The following is a 15726-nucleotide window of genomic DNA, read 5'->3' as shown; positions in this document are numbered from 1 at the left end:
GTTGACAACTCCGTTGTGTCCTCCTCCCAGAGTGCGAAGAGCCTTGGCGTGACCCTGGACAACACCCTGTCGTTCTCCGCTAACATCAAGGCGGTGACCCGATCCTGCAGGTTCATGCTCTACAACATTCGGAGAGTACGACCCTGCCTTACACAGGAAGCGGCACAGGTCCTAATCCAGGCACTTGTCATCTCCCGTCTGGATTACTGCAACTCGCTGTTGGCTGGGCTCCCTGCCTGTGCCATTAAACCCCTACAACTCATCCAGAATGCCGCAGCCCGTCTGGTGTTCAACCTTCCCAAGTTCTCTCACGTCACCCCCCTCCTCCGCACACTCCACTGGCTTCCAGTTGAAGCTCGCATCCGTTACAAGACCATGGTGCTTGCCTATGGAGCAGTGAGGGGAACGGCACCTCCGTACCTTCAGGCTCTGATCAGTCCCTACACCCAAACGAGGGCATTGCGTTCATCCACCTCTGGCCTGCTGGCTCCCCTTCCTCTGCGGAAGCATAGTTCCCGCTCAGCCCAGTCAAAACTGTTCGCTGCTCTGGCACCCCAATGGTGGAACAAGCTCCCTCACGACGCCAGGACAGCGGAGTCACTCACCACCTTCCGGAGACATTTGAAACCCCACCTCTTTAAGGAATACCTGGGATAGGATAAAGTAATCCTTCTACCCCCCCCCCAAAAAAAAAAAAATAATAATAATAATAATTGTAAAGTGGTTATCCCACTGGCTATAGGGTGAATGCACCAATTTGTAAGTCGCTCTGGATAAGAGCGTCTGCTAAATGACGTAAATGTGCCCTTGAGCAAGGCACTTAACCCTAATTGCTCCTGTAAGTCGCTCTGGATAAGAGCGTCTGCTAAATGACTAAAATGTAAAATGTAAATGTATGTACTGTATATTAACAAAAACCTCCTGAGAACCTATTTAGCATGTTTTGTCATTAGAGTTAGGAGAATATTATCTTAGTGTCAAACAAAACTTGCCCAGAACATGGTTGCCATGTTCTCAGAATATAAGATATTGTTCTACACACGTTTCATGGGAACGTTACAACAACATTCGTGTCCAGTTTTCTAAAGGTTTGAAGAATATTCCATCCATGTCACACCAAAAATACACAGAACCAGGGTTGTATACAATTCAGAATTGTCTCCAATTCAACTCATGAGTTGAAATTCAAATTGAATTGGTCCCACCCCATAGGATGTAGAATTTGAGTTTGAGTGACAGGAAGTAGAATTTAATTCAGTGCAATTCAAATAAATTCCACTCAGTCATAGAACATGAGAGTTTCATTGAATCTGACAGGTCACACTTCCTGATACCAAAGAATATATAATTTCTCTCTGGAAACAATGTTCATATACTGTCTTATTTTTTTTTGGGGGGGGGAGGGGGTTGTTAAACTAATACATTCTGGGAAATGTATTTTTCCCCATATCGATTTTTGTCTGTGATTAATGAAATATACTAACTTTGAATATATAATATATAATAATCAGTTAACCTCTTAAGGATCAGACCCTTCTTTTCAATTTCCGCCTAAAATGACATACCCGAATCTAACTGCCTGTAGCTCAGGACCTGAAGCAAGGATATGCATATTCTTGATATTATTTGAAAGAAATACTTTAAAGTTTGTGGAAATGTGAAATTAATGTAGGAGAACATAACACAATAGATCTGGTAAAAGATAAAACAAAAAAAAAATATATGTTTTCTATTTGTATTTTATCATCTTTGAAATGAAAAAGAAATGCCATTCATTCAGATAGGAAGCTGGAGGTAATTTAGATGTTATCCACAAGAGGGCAGCAGTGTCTGTGCAAAGTTTCAAACTGATACAATGAAGGAGGACAACACAACATCATATTTTGCATCAAGACTCCCAGGTGTCCCTCACGAGTTAGCCCAAATATACCCAAGTGGCCTCCAAGTGGCCGAATTGGTCAATTGATATATTTTGAAGTACATAACTATAGAGAACATACAAAAATGCTATGGTAATAAAAATGTAAGTTGACACACTCCCAGGAATGTCATCCATGATGGATCATTAGCTTCCCTTCATAAAAGGTACTAACAGGAGACGTGACGAGAATGCTGATCCAATGCCTCCCAACACAGAAGTGAACTATTTAAGATAAGGGCCAAGTTAGCAGCCAACACTGATCTACTGTCATAAGTGAACACACCACAAACCACACACAAAGTAAAAACAAAAAACCACTTACACACTATTTACATTTACAGTATTTCGAACACCCATAGTCCTCTACACAAGAAGGGACAGAAGGTGCTGCAGTGGACTTTGTGCTGTAGTCAGCGAGCTCCTGGATGAGCAGATCTCTGAAGGCTAGCTGTGTCATGGGGGTCTGCCCACAGCTCTTAGCCATTTCCTTCTGGAGGATGAATGCATTCACCACAGCAATGTCAATGAAGTGATATAACAATGTCTTGTACCATTTCATTGTCTTGTGGAGAACATTGTAGTAGCCTATCAGCACGTCTGACAGGTTCACACCTCCCATGCTCTTGTTGTAATCCTTTACAGCAGCTGGAATGTGGACATTCACACCTCTAGATGGCCGGGACGGGGCTAAGTGTGGAGCCAGAGACCGCAGCAGGGGTTAGACTGGATGAACCAGTTTCTCCATTTGAAAGGTAATTTGAGTCATTGGCACTATTGAAGATTTTTAAAAAAATCAGTAAGAACTCACATTTACTATTACTTTATTTTAGCAGGGGGTGAGCTCTGCATAAATACTTTTACAGATGAGCCCTGCATCAATACATAAAATAAACAACACATCTATAAACATCTATAGAGTATGGGTACAAAATCACTATAATTATAAATGTGTACCAATAGTAAATAAGACACTCGAAAGCCACAGCATGTCATAGTCAACATAAAATACACAGTCTATGTATATTGTAGGTATATATATATTTATATAAAAAAGCCACTCCATTCAAGCCATTATCATGAACAATCCTCCCGTCACCAGCCTCCACTGGCTTTTATTTAGACCCACAATGTATGGCCTGTGTATTTTATGTTGACTATGAAATGCTGTGGTTTGAGTGCTTTATTTACAATTGATACAAATATTTAATTATAATGATTGCTACATACAGTGAGCTCCATAATTCACTGGACAGTGACCATTCTTTTGTTATTTTGGTTCTGTACTCTAGCACTTTGAGTTTGAAAGGATACAATGACAATGAGGGTGAAGTGCAGACTGTCAGCTTTAATTTGAGGGTATTTTCATACATATCGGATGAACCGTTTACGAATTATAGAAGCTTTTGTACATAGTCCCCCCCATTTTCGGGCATCAAAAAACATTGGACAGTTTAACATAATGTAGAATAAAGTAATCATTGTTAATATTTGGTCGCATATCCTTTGCATGCAATGACTGCTTGAAGTCTGCGATGCATCGCCATCACCAGACGCTGGGTATCTTCCCTGGTGATGCTCTGCCAGGCCTGTACTGCAGCCATCTTCAGTTCCTGCTTGTTTCGGGGACTTATTGCCTTAAGTCTCCTCTTCAGCATGTAAAATGCATGTTCAATTGGATTCAGATCTGGTGATTGACTCGGCCAGTCAAGGATTTTCCACTTTTTGGCCATCAAAAACCCCTTTGTTGCTCTAGCAGTATGTTTAGGGTCATTGTCTTGTTGCATGATTAAGTGCCGTCCAATGAGTTTGGAGGCATTTGGTTTTATCTGAGCAGATAAAATATTTCTGTAGACTTCAGAATTCATTGTTCTACTTCTGTCTGCAGTCACATCATCGATGAAGACAAGTGAGCCTGTTCCACTGGCAGCCATACAGGCCCAAGCCATAACACCCCCTCCACCATGTTTCATGGATGAGGTGGTATGCTTTGGATCATGGGCATTTCTTTTTTTTCTCCACACTTTTGTCTTTCCATCACTCTGGTACATGTTAATCTTTGTCTCATCTGTCCACAATACTTTTTTCCAGAACTCTTGGGGCTCTTTTAGGTGCTTTTTAGCAAACTGTAATCTTGCCTTTCTGTTCTTCAGGCTTATCAGTGGTTTGCATCTTGTAGTGTACCCTCTGTAGTCCTGCTGGTGTAGTCTTCTGCGTATGGTAGACTTTGACACATCTACACCTGCATCCAGGAGAGTGTTTTTGATCTGTTGGGCTGTTATCAGGGGGTTTTTCTTCACCATAGAGAGTATTCTCCGGTCATCCACTACAGTGGTCTTCCTCTGTCTACTGGGTCTTTTGACATAATTGAGTTCACCGGTTGTTTTTTTCTTGTTAATGATGAACAAAACTGTTGACTTGGGCATGGCCAGGGTTTTTGCAATGTTCCTGAATGATTGATTTTCATTTCTGAGCCTTATGACGGCCAACTTCATTTGCATCGACACTGCTGTCTTCCTCATGTTGTCACACCCCAATAACAACCTCCAAAGGCAATAGCAAAGTCTAGAATCATTACTATTCATCAACAGCTCTCCTGCATTCACTAACGACACAAATGAATACACCTGCCTAACGACACACATCTGTGAAGCCAATTTAACAAAAACTTGTAGTACCTTAAAATGGGGGGACCATGTACAAAAGGTGCTGTCATTTCTAAACGGTTCATCCGATATGTATGAAAATACCCTCAAATTAAAGCTGACAGTCTGCACTTCACGCTCATTGTCATTGTATCCTTTCAAACTCAAAGTGCTAGAGTACAGAACCAAAATAACAAAACAATGGTCACTGTCCAATGAATTATGGAGCTCACTGTATATATACAGTTGAAGTCGGAAGTTTACATACACTTAGGTTGGAGTCATTAAAACTTGTTTTTCAACCACTCTTCACATTTCTTGTTAACAAACTATAGTTTTGGCAAGTCGGTTAGGACATCTACTTTGTGCATCTCACAAGTAATTTGTCCAACAATTGTTTACAGACAGATTATTTCACTTATAACTCACTGTATCACAATTCCAGTGGGTCAGAAGTTTACATACACTAAGTTGACTGTGCCTTTAAACAGCTTGGAAAATTCCAGAAAATGATGTCATGGCTTTAGAAGCTTCTGATAGGCTAATTGACATCATTTGAGTCAATTGGAGGTGTACCGGTGGATGTATTTCAAGGCCTACCTTCAAACTCAGTGCCTCTTTGCTTGACATCATGGGAAAATCAAAAGAAATCAGCCAAGACCTCAGAAAAAAATGGTAGACCTCCATAAGTCTGGTTCATCCTTGGGAGCAATTTCCAAATGCCTGAAGGTACCACGTTCATCTGTACAAACAATAGTACGCAAGTATAAACACTATGGGACCACGCAGCCGTCATACCGCTCAGGAAGGAGACGTGTTCTGTCTCCTAGAGATTAACGTACTTTGGTGCGAAAAGTGCAAATCAATCCCAGAACAACAGCAAAGGACCTTGTGAAGATGCTGGAGGAACAAAAGTATATATATCCACAGTAAAACAAGTCCTATATCGACATAACCTGAAAGGTCGCTCAGCAAGGAAGAAGCCACTGCTCCAAAACCGCCATTAAAAATCCAGACTACGGTTTGCAACTGCACATGGGGACAGAGATCAAACTTTTTGGAGAAATGTCCTCTGGTCTGATGAAACAAAAATAGAACTGTTTGGCCATAATGACCATCGTTATGTTTGGATGAAAAAAGGGGGTTGCTTGCAAGCCAAAGAACACCAACCCAACCGTGAAGCACGGGGGTGGCAGCATGATGCTGTGGGGGTGCTTTGCTGCAGGAGGGACTGGTGCACTTCACAAAATATATGGCATCATGAGGAAGGAAAATTATGGAGATATATTGAAGCAACATCTCAAGACATCAGCCAGGAAGTTAAAGCTTGGTCGCAAATGGGTCTTGCAAATGGATAATGACCCCAAGCATACTTCCAAAGTTGTGTCAAAATGGCTTAAGGACAATAAAGTCAAGGTATTGGAGTGGCCATCACAAAGCCCTGACCTCAATCCTATAGAACATTTGTGGGCAGAACTGAAAAAGCGTGTGCGAGCAAGGAGGCCTACAAACCTGACTCTGTTACACCAGCTCTGTCAGGTGGAATGGGCCAACATTCACCCAACTTATTGTGGGAAGCTTGTGGAAGGCTACCCAAAACGTTTGACCCAAGTTAAACAATTTTAAAGGCAATGCTACCAAATACTAATTGAGTGTATGTAAACTTCTGACCCACTGGGAATGTGATGAAAGAAATAAAAGCTGAAATAAATCATTCTCTCTACTATTATTCTGACATTTCACATTCTTAATATAACGTGGTGATCCTAACTTACCTAAAACAGGGACATTTTACTAGGATTAAAAGTCAGGAATTGTGAAAAACTGAGTTTAAATGTATTTGGCTAAGGTGTACTGTATGTAAACTTCCGACTTCAACTATATATATATATACAGTACCAGTCAAAAGTTTGGAGACACCTACTCATTCAAGGGTTTGTCTTTATTTGTACTATTTTCTACATTGTAGAATAACAGTGAAGACATCAAAACTATGAAATAACACATATGGAATCATGTAGCAACCAAAAAAGTTTAAAACAAATCAAAAAATATTATATTTTTGAGATTCTTCAATGAACAACCCTTTGTCTTGATGACAGCTTTGCACAATCATGGCATCTCTCTCAACCAGCTTCACCTGGAATGCTTTTCCAACAGTCTTGAAGGAGTTGCCACATTTGCTGAGCACTTGTTGGCTGCTTTTCCTTCACTCTGCGGTCCGACTCATCCCAAACCATCGCAATTGGGTTGAGGTCGGGGGATTGTGTAGGCCAGGTCATCTGATGCAGCACTACATCACTCTCCTTCTTGGGAAAATATCCCTTACACTGCTTGGAGGTGTGTTGGGTCATTGTCCTGTTGAAAATGAAATGATAGTCCCACTAAGCCTAAACTAGATGGGATGGTGTGTCGCTGCAGAATGCTGTGGTAGCCATGCTGGTTAAGTGTGACTTGAATTCTAAATAAATCACAGACAGTGTCACCAGCAAAGTACCCCCACACCATAACACCTCCTCCTCCATGCTTTACGGTGGGAACTACACATGCAGAGATCATCCATTCACCCACATTGCGTCTAACAAAGACACGGCGGTTGGAACCAAAAATCTCAAATTTGGACTACAGACCAAAGGACACATTTCCACCGCTCTAATGTCCATTGCTTGTGTTTCTTGGCCCAAGCAGGTCTCTTCTTCTTATTGGTGTCCTTTAGTAGTGGTTTCTTTGCAGCAATATTGACCATTAAGGCCTGATTCACACAGTCCCTTCTGAATAGTTGATGTTGAGATTTGTCTGTGACTTGAACTCAGTGAAGCATTTATTTGGGCTGCAATTTCTGAGGCTGGTAACTCTAATGAACTTATCCTCTGCAGCAGAGGTAACTTTGGGTCTTCCATTCCTGTGGCGGTCCTCATGAGAGCCAATTTCATTATAGAGCTTGATGGTTTTTGCGACTGCACTTGAAGAAACTTTCAAAGTTCTTGAAATTTTCCGGATTGACTGACTTTCATGTCTTAAAGTGATGATGAGAGGTTGTGTTTTCTCTAGCAGGAGGTAAGCTTGGCTTCTTATATGGTGTTGAGTAAAGCTTAAACCATGTATTTAGATTGTAGGTAGGTATTGTAGTTAGGTATTATAGGTAGTTTACTTAGGTAGTTATTGTAGGTTATTGTAGGTTATTGTAGGTAATTATTGTAGGTAAGTATTGTATTCGGCGGACCCCGGCGAAGCACGAGTGCTAGCTAACCCACTACTTGGACCAACAAAGCTAGCTAGCTAGCGGGTAGCTACTGGTAACTTTTAGCAACTGTGGTTAGTTGTTTCCAATGTTATTTCACGCTTAAGAGTACCTGTAATTGGGCCAGCTAGCTGCCTACCATTCAGCTGTTTTTCTAACCTCATTATCCGAGGCATTAACGTTAGGTGGTTGGTAGCTGCTGTACTTAATTACAGCTACTGATTGCAGTCTGCCACCCAGACAGCTGGCGTCGGGTAAGTTTGGCTTTATACATAGCTTGGGCTTTGTCGAGTAAGGCTTAAACTATGTATTTAGATTGTAGTTAGGTTTTATAGGTAGGCATCGTGGGCTGTATATTATTAGGTATTATAGGTAGGCATCGTGGGCTGTTGTGGGTAGTTGTTGTATGTAGTTATTGTAGGTTACTTTTGTATTCGGCGGTGCCGGGTGTAGCACGAAGCTAGCTAGCTAACTCACCTCCTGGACTAGCTGGCTAGTAGCTATTAGCAACGGTAGCAACTAAATACAATATCCTTTTAGCCAGCTACATTCGTTCGCAGCGACGCCGTTTTTTCAAACAAAGTCAACACAGCAGCCATTGCTAGCTAGCCAACACTACCAGCTAGCTGTACTGTGGTAGCTAAATACAATATCTTTGTGCTAGCTAGCCAACGTTTAATTATTGCTGCGTTATGAAAGAACTAGACACACACACGAATTCTGTTTAGAGTGTTAACACACTATTGGTAGTTTGTTGTAACCAAGTATTGGTGCTAAACTGTGTGTTATTGGATACTAGCATGCTAGTTAGCTATGGCGTCATAGTTAGCTAGCTAAATAAAGTAAGTTGAGTCTATTCCTTGAAAAATTGAACCGCTGTAGTTTACAACAATTCTAATTTCTAAAGTGGAAGTTGGGAGAGTTTTATTCGGGTGGTTCAGTGAAACAATTATAGTTTCTGAGGTGGAAGTTGGGAGAGTTATATATATATTTTTTTTGGTGAGGGAGGCCCTGCTCTCTCCTTTCCCAGATGTTTAGTTCATTTCATTCCGATCTCCTCTGCATTATTGTAGCCATCTGCTACAGCCTGTCAACTATGCCTCTGCCTATCCCTGTTCTCTCCTCTCCGCACAGGCTACACAAACGCCTCACACCGCGTGGCTGCTGCCTCTCTAACCTGGTGGTCCCTGCACGCACCACACACCTGGAGTTCCAGGTCTCAGGCAGCCTCTGGAACTGCCGTTCTGCTGCCAACAAGGCTGACTTCATCCCAGCCTATGCTACCCTCCAGTCCCTCGACTTCCTGGCGCTGACGGAAACATGGATTACCACTGAAAACACTGCTACTCCTACTGCTCTCTCCTCGTCTGACCATGTGTTCTCGCATACCCCGAGAGCATCTGGTCAGAGGGGTGGTGGCACAGGAATCCTCATCTCTCCCAAGTGGTCATTCTCAATTTTCCCCCTAACCCATCTGTCTATCTCCTCATTTGAATTCCACGCTGTCACAGTCACTAGCCCATTTAAGCTTAATATCCTTGTCATCTATCGCCCTCCAGGTTCCCTTGGAGAGTTCATAAATGAGCTTGACGCCTTGATAAGTTCCTTTCCTGAGGATGGCTCACCCCTCACAGTTTTGGGGGATTTCAACCTCCCTACGTCTACATTTGACTCATTTCTCTCTGCCTCCTTCTTTCCACTCCTCTCCTCTTTTGACCTCACCCTCTCACCGTCCCCCCCTACTCACAAGGCAGGCAATACGCTTGACTTCATCTTTACTAGATGTTGCTCTTCTACTAATCTCACTGCAACTCCCCTCCATGTCTCCGACCACTACTTTGTATCCTTTTCTCTCTCGCTCTCCTCCAACACTACTCACTCTGCCCCTACACAGATGGTAACGCGCCGCCGCAACCTTCGCTCTCTCTCTCCCACTACTCTCTCCTCTTCCATCCTATCATCTCTTCCCTCTGCTCAATCCTTCTCCCTCCAATCTCCTGATTCTGCCTCCTCAACCCTCCTCTCCTCCCTTTCTGCATCCTTTGACTCCCTGTGTCCCCTATCCTCCCGGCCGGCTCGGTCCTCCCCTCCAGCTCCGTGGCTTGATGACTCATTGCGAGCTCACAGAACAGAGCTCCGGGCAGCTCCGGAAATGGAAGAAAGCTAAACTCCCTGCCGACCTGGCATCATTTCACTCCCTCCTCTCTAAATTTTCTTCATCTGTTTCTGCTGCTAAGGCTACTTTCTACCACTCTAAATTCCAAGCATCTGCCTCTAACCCTAGGAAGCTCTTTGCCACATTCTCCTCACTGCTGAATCCTCCCCCCCACCCCCCCCCCTCCTCCCTCTCTGTGGATGACTTCGTCAACCACTTTGAAAAGAAGGTTGACGACATCCGATCCTCGTTTGTTAAGTCTAATGACACTGCTGGTCCTGCTCACACTGCCCTACCCTATGCTTTGACTTCTTTCTCCCCTCTCTCTCCAGATAAAATCTTGCGACTAGTGACTGCAGGCCGCCCAACAACCTGCCCGCTTGACCCCATCCCCTCCTCTCTTCTCCAGACCATCTCCGGTGACCTTCTCCCCTACCTCACCTCGCTGATCAACTCATCCTTGACCGCTGGCTATGTCCCTTCCATCTTCAAGAGAGCGAGAGTTGCACCCCTTCTCAAAAAACCAACACTCTATCCCACTGATGTCAACAACTACAGACCAGTATCCCTTCTTTCTTTTCTTTCCAAAACTATTGAGCGTGCCGTCTTTAGCCAACTCTCTTGCTATCTCTCTCAGAATGACCTTCTTGATCCAAACCAGTCAGGTTTCAGGACAGGTCATTCAACTGAGACTGCTCTTCTCTGTGTCACGGAGGCTCTCCGCACTGCTAAAGCTAACGCTCTCTCCTCTGCTCTTGTCCTTCTAGACCTGTCTGCTGCCTTTGATACTGTGAACCATCAGATCCTCCTCTCCACCCTCTCCGAGCTGGGCATCTCCGGCGCGGCTCACTCCTGGATTGCGTCCTACCTGACCGGTCGCTCCTACCAAGTGGCGTGGCGAGAAGCTGTCTCCGCACCACGTGCTCTCACCACTGGTGTCCCCCAGGGCTCAGTTCTAGGCCCTCTCCTTTTCTCCCTATACACCAAGTCACTTGGCTCTGTCATATCCTCACATGGCCTCTCCTATCATTGCTACGCTGACGATACACAACTAATCTTCTCCTTTCCTCCTTCTGATAACCAGGTGGCGAATCGCATCTCTGCATGTCTGGCAGACATATCAGTATGGATGACGGATCACCACCTCAAGCTGAACCCTGGCAAGACGGAGCTGCTCTTCCTCCCGGGGAAGGACTGCCCGTTCCATGATCTCGCCATCACGGTTGACAACTCCGTTGTGTCCTCCTCCCAGAGTGCGAAGAGCCTTGGCGTGACCCTGGACAACACCCTGTCGTTCTCCGCTAACATCAAGGCGGTGACCCGATCCTGCAGGTTCATGCTCTACAACATTCGGAGAGTACGACCCTGCCTTACACAGGAAGCGGCACAGGTCCTAATCCAGGCACTTGTCATCTCCCGTCTGGATTACTGCAACTCGCTGTTGGCTGGGCTCCCTGCCTGTGCCATTAAACCCCTACAACTCATCCAGAATGCCGCAGCCCGTCTGGTGTTCAACCTTCCCAAGTTCTCTCACGTCACCCCCCTCCTCCGCACACTCCACTGGCTTCCAGTTGAAGCTCGCATCCGTTACAAGACCATGGTGCTCGCCTATGGAGCAGTGAGGGGAACGGCACCTCCGTACCTTCAGGCTCTGATCAGTCCCTACACCCAAACGAGGGCATTGCGTTCATCCACCTCTGGCCTGCTGGCTCCCCTTCCTCTGCGGAAGCATAGTTCCCGCTCAGCCCAGTCAAAACTGTTCGCTGCTCTGGCACCCCAATGGTGGAACAAGCTCCCTCACGACGCCAGGACAGCGGAGTCACTCACCACCTTCCGGAGACATTTGAAACCCCACCTCTTTAAGGAATACCTGGGATAGGATAAAGTAATCCTTATACCCCCCCCCCCCAAAAAAAATAAATAAAAAAAAATAAAAAAAAATTGTAAAGTGGTTATCCCACTGGCTATAGGGTGAATGCACCAATTTGTAAGTCACTCTGGATAAGAGCGTCTGTTAAATGACGTAAATGTAAATGTAAATGATGATGGACTGTAGTTTCTCTTTGCTTATTTAAGCTGTTCTTGACATAATATGGACTTGGTCTTCTTCCAAATAGGGTGATGTTCTGTATACCCCCCTACCTTATCACAACACAACTGGTTGGCTCAAACGCATTAAGAAGGAAATAAATTCCACAAATTAACTTTTAAGAAGGCACACCTTTTAATTTTAATGCATTCCAGGTGACTACCTGATGAATCTGTTTGATAGAATACCAATAGTGTGCAAAGCTGTCATCAAGGCAAAGTGTGGCTATTTGAAGAATCTCAAATATAAAATATATTTTGATTTGTTTAACACTTTTTTGGTTACTACATGATTCCATATGTGTTATTTCATAGTTTTGATGTCTTCACTATTATTCAACAATGTAGAAAATAGTACAAATAAAGAAAAACCCTTGAATGAGCAGGTGTGTCCAAACTTTTGACTGGTAGTGTATATATATATTTATATATATATATATATATATATATATATATATATATATATATATAAATAATAAAATAAAAAATATATCTCAAATGAATAATATGCAACCATTCAAACAAGTGCATTAGCATGATAAGAAAAAACATATTTCACTTACCAGTCTAAAGTCGTGTCCTTTCCTTCCAAAAACATTTATTCAGCGTTTGAGTTAAAACCATTCCGGTTCTGTGTCACTTTAACGGTCGATTTCTGCTATAGTCTCGTCCAAATCTGTATATCTAAACTTTGATTTAGCTTTTCCAGTGTTAGAAGCCATTGTTGTACTTACTTAAATTGCTGAAAACTTTGTACAACTAAATCGAGCTGTGTGTAATGAAAACTTTTCTTGGTCTTTTCAATTTTCTATGGAGAATGAGTCTCATTGCGCACGGGCTTAGCACAATGGCTTTTACTCATACAAAGGACCGTCACATACTCATGTAAAGCCCAGCTCATTGGCTTTCTGTTTCAAAACAATAGGTGGTCATTGGACCAAGATACAGTCAATCAAGTGAACACCACTCGTCTCATTGGTGCGTAATGAGGTCAGCCCTTGGTAGGCTAAAATAACCTTTGTGTAAACTATACGTCACGCAGAATGCTGAAAAAAGTTTGGATGCCTTCTTGAGTATCCGAAGATCGCAGAAAAACAGAACTTGACCGGGTGAAACAAGGTGTAGCATTTATATTACGTCGAAATGCTTTGTTGCAAGTTGAACGAGTCGGAATTCAGGCAGAACGCTGTATACAACATTGATCGTGTTAGGATACAAAAATGGATTTTATCAAACAAAACTACGCTGGATTTATCTCTAGGACCCTCAGCATGACAAATCAGAGCAAGATTACTGAATGTAAGTACATGATTTACCTTCAACTGTGAATTTATCAAACCTGTCACTGTGATAAAAGTATTTTATCAACAATAGCATGGTATTTTTTCAAACAATAGCATGGTATTTTTTCGCTGTAATACCTACTGTAAATTGGACACTGCAGTTAGATTAACAATAAATTAAGCTTTCTGCCCATATAAGACGTATATGTCCGTGAAAATGTGCTTTTGTTTACAATGTCATTGTAGTCACATTATCCGTATTGAACAACAACTGTCCCGATTTCGGGACACCCATCCAGTAGAGGTTAATCTGAATTTTCTCTCTTCATTTATTTGATTGAATTATTTTAGGTTTTTCTGTATAGTTGTGTCATGTTGGTGGGGCATATTACACTGTTTTAACATTACTCCTTAATCACTATAATAAATACAATATTTTTTCTTGATACTTTTTCCACCACTGGTTTCAATGAAACGTGTCTAGAACATTAATGTTGAATATTCTGATAACATGGTAACCACGTTCTGGGTAAGTTCTGTTTGATATTAAAACCAGTTGAAAATCTAGATTTCCGCCTAAATAGAGATACCCAAACGTAGTAATTTTTCATGAGATGTATAGTTTTGGAAAGATCTTGAACGCACCTTTCTGGTAAAAATTGTTAGATATTACTGAGGTGTACTCACTCGTTACAAATTCAACTTTAAGCACAATGTGATTTCGTCCGTCTGTGACCAAGAGAAAGTGGTCTTAGTTATATTCTATGAAATTATTTAATATATTTTCATGTTGGGAGCTCTAAATCCATCTCAGAATATCACAGCGAGAAGAAACTAGTATTGTTGCATCCGCTAGATTATCCTGTTTCAAATGCAAGCGCAGCAGTGATTTTCACAGACACAGGAAATCATTCATTTGTCTGGATAGGCCAGAAAATGTGACACATCACTCCCTATGCAAAGGTGGGGTCTGAAACCTGACACTTCAAGTCAGCTTAGCTGGGAGAGTGAGAGCGGCGATCAGAGAGATGGGGCTTTCTTGCACTATTAGATACAGGAACCTACAACATTCACAGAGCGCTTTGTACACCAAAATGTCAGTTGGAACCGGTCCAGAACCGCTCAATGTCCCCCAAATAGTGGACTTAACATCTAAGAGGTTTTAAGGGAATGATTTATTGGAAACAGTCCTAGCACATCACTGGAACATTACTATGAAAATACTAATGAACTAATGAGACTCTTAAGGGAACGTTCTCTAAAGTTGTGGGAACGTTTGATGTTAGCTGGGCTCTACCCTCCCACTGTCTCCTCATGGGACTTTGATAACCTGGCCTGTTGTGTGTCTCTGACTATAGAAGGTAATTTATGTAGCCAATCTAGCGTTCATTTGTCAACCATCACTCTTCATTTTAGTGCCTGCAGAACAAACACACTCAGGTCTCTGGGGCCTTGACATATGTTGTTTTGTTATTTTGATTGTAATTAGCGGATGTGTCGGCATAATAAGAAATGGTGGAACGGGGCCATGGCAATACGGCCATCTAACTGAGAGACTGGAGGGTGACAGAAGAGAGAGAGAGAGAGAGAGAGAGAGAGAGAGAGAGAGAGAGAGAGAGAGAGAGAGAGAGAGAGAGAGAGAGAGAATGAAGGGGAAAAGAGAGCAAAACATCTAGACAAAGGACCAAAACGCTACCTGCTTCCACAACATATTCCTTCACACTCACAAACTACCATGTTATCTCTCTCATACACACTACTCCATAACAAAACACCACCTACTCGCTCACACACACACTCTCACAGTATGTCCCTTACAGGAGACGTTTGCCCTCTCTCCAGGTGTGTCCTCTTCCAACCATCCCTCCTGGCTCACCTGACCAGCTGCTGCAGGCAGGCTTGAAAATGAGTCCAGTGGGGACCACCCCCACCTTCCTAGACAAACTCACACACACACACACACACACACACACACACACACACGTACACGTACACGTACACGTACACGTACACACACACAACCTCCTTATTACTCTCCCCAGATTGCCCATCCTCGGCCCAGATGCCTGTATCCTCCCTCTGCCCCCTAAACACAGAATTATTGTGATTAGAGTGTGATTGACAGCGCTGGTTATTAATTCTAATCTTGGGCACGTATGTGGGGTGGTGGGCAGAGGGCAGGCGGCTGTGTGTGCCAAGCGGATGCCACTCGGAGGCTAATTCACTTTGACACGCTATCAGAGCGCGGTCACATCCACTCCCCTGAAGCTGGCACTGCTTATAGGCAACACTAACTTTCTCCTAGAGTAGAGGAGAGGAGAGGAGAGAATCATTGTCTCAAATGGGCCTCAAATGCACAAATCACTCAGCACCCCTCTTTCAGACACACACAGACT

Source organism: Coregonus lavaretus, assembly GCF_964263955.1.
Source record: "Coregonus lavaretus genome assembly, chromosome: 1".
NCBI lineage: Eukaryota > Metazoa > Chordata > Actinopteri > Salmoniformes > Salmonidae > Coregonus > Coregonus lavaretus.
The sequence above is the reverse complement of the archived record's forward strand: the minus strand, read 5'-3'. Positions refer to the sequence as shown.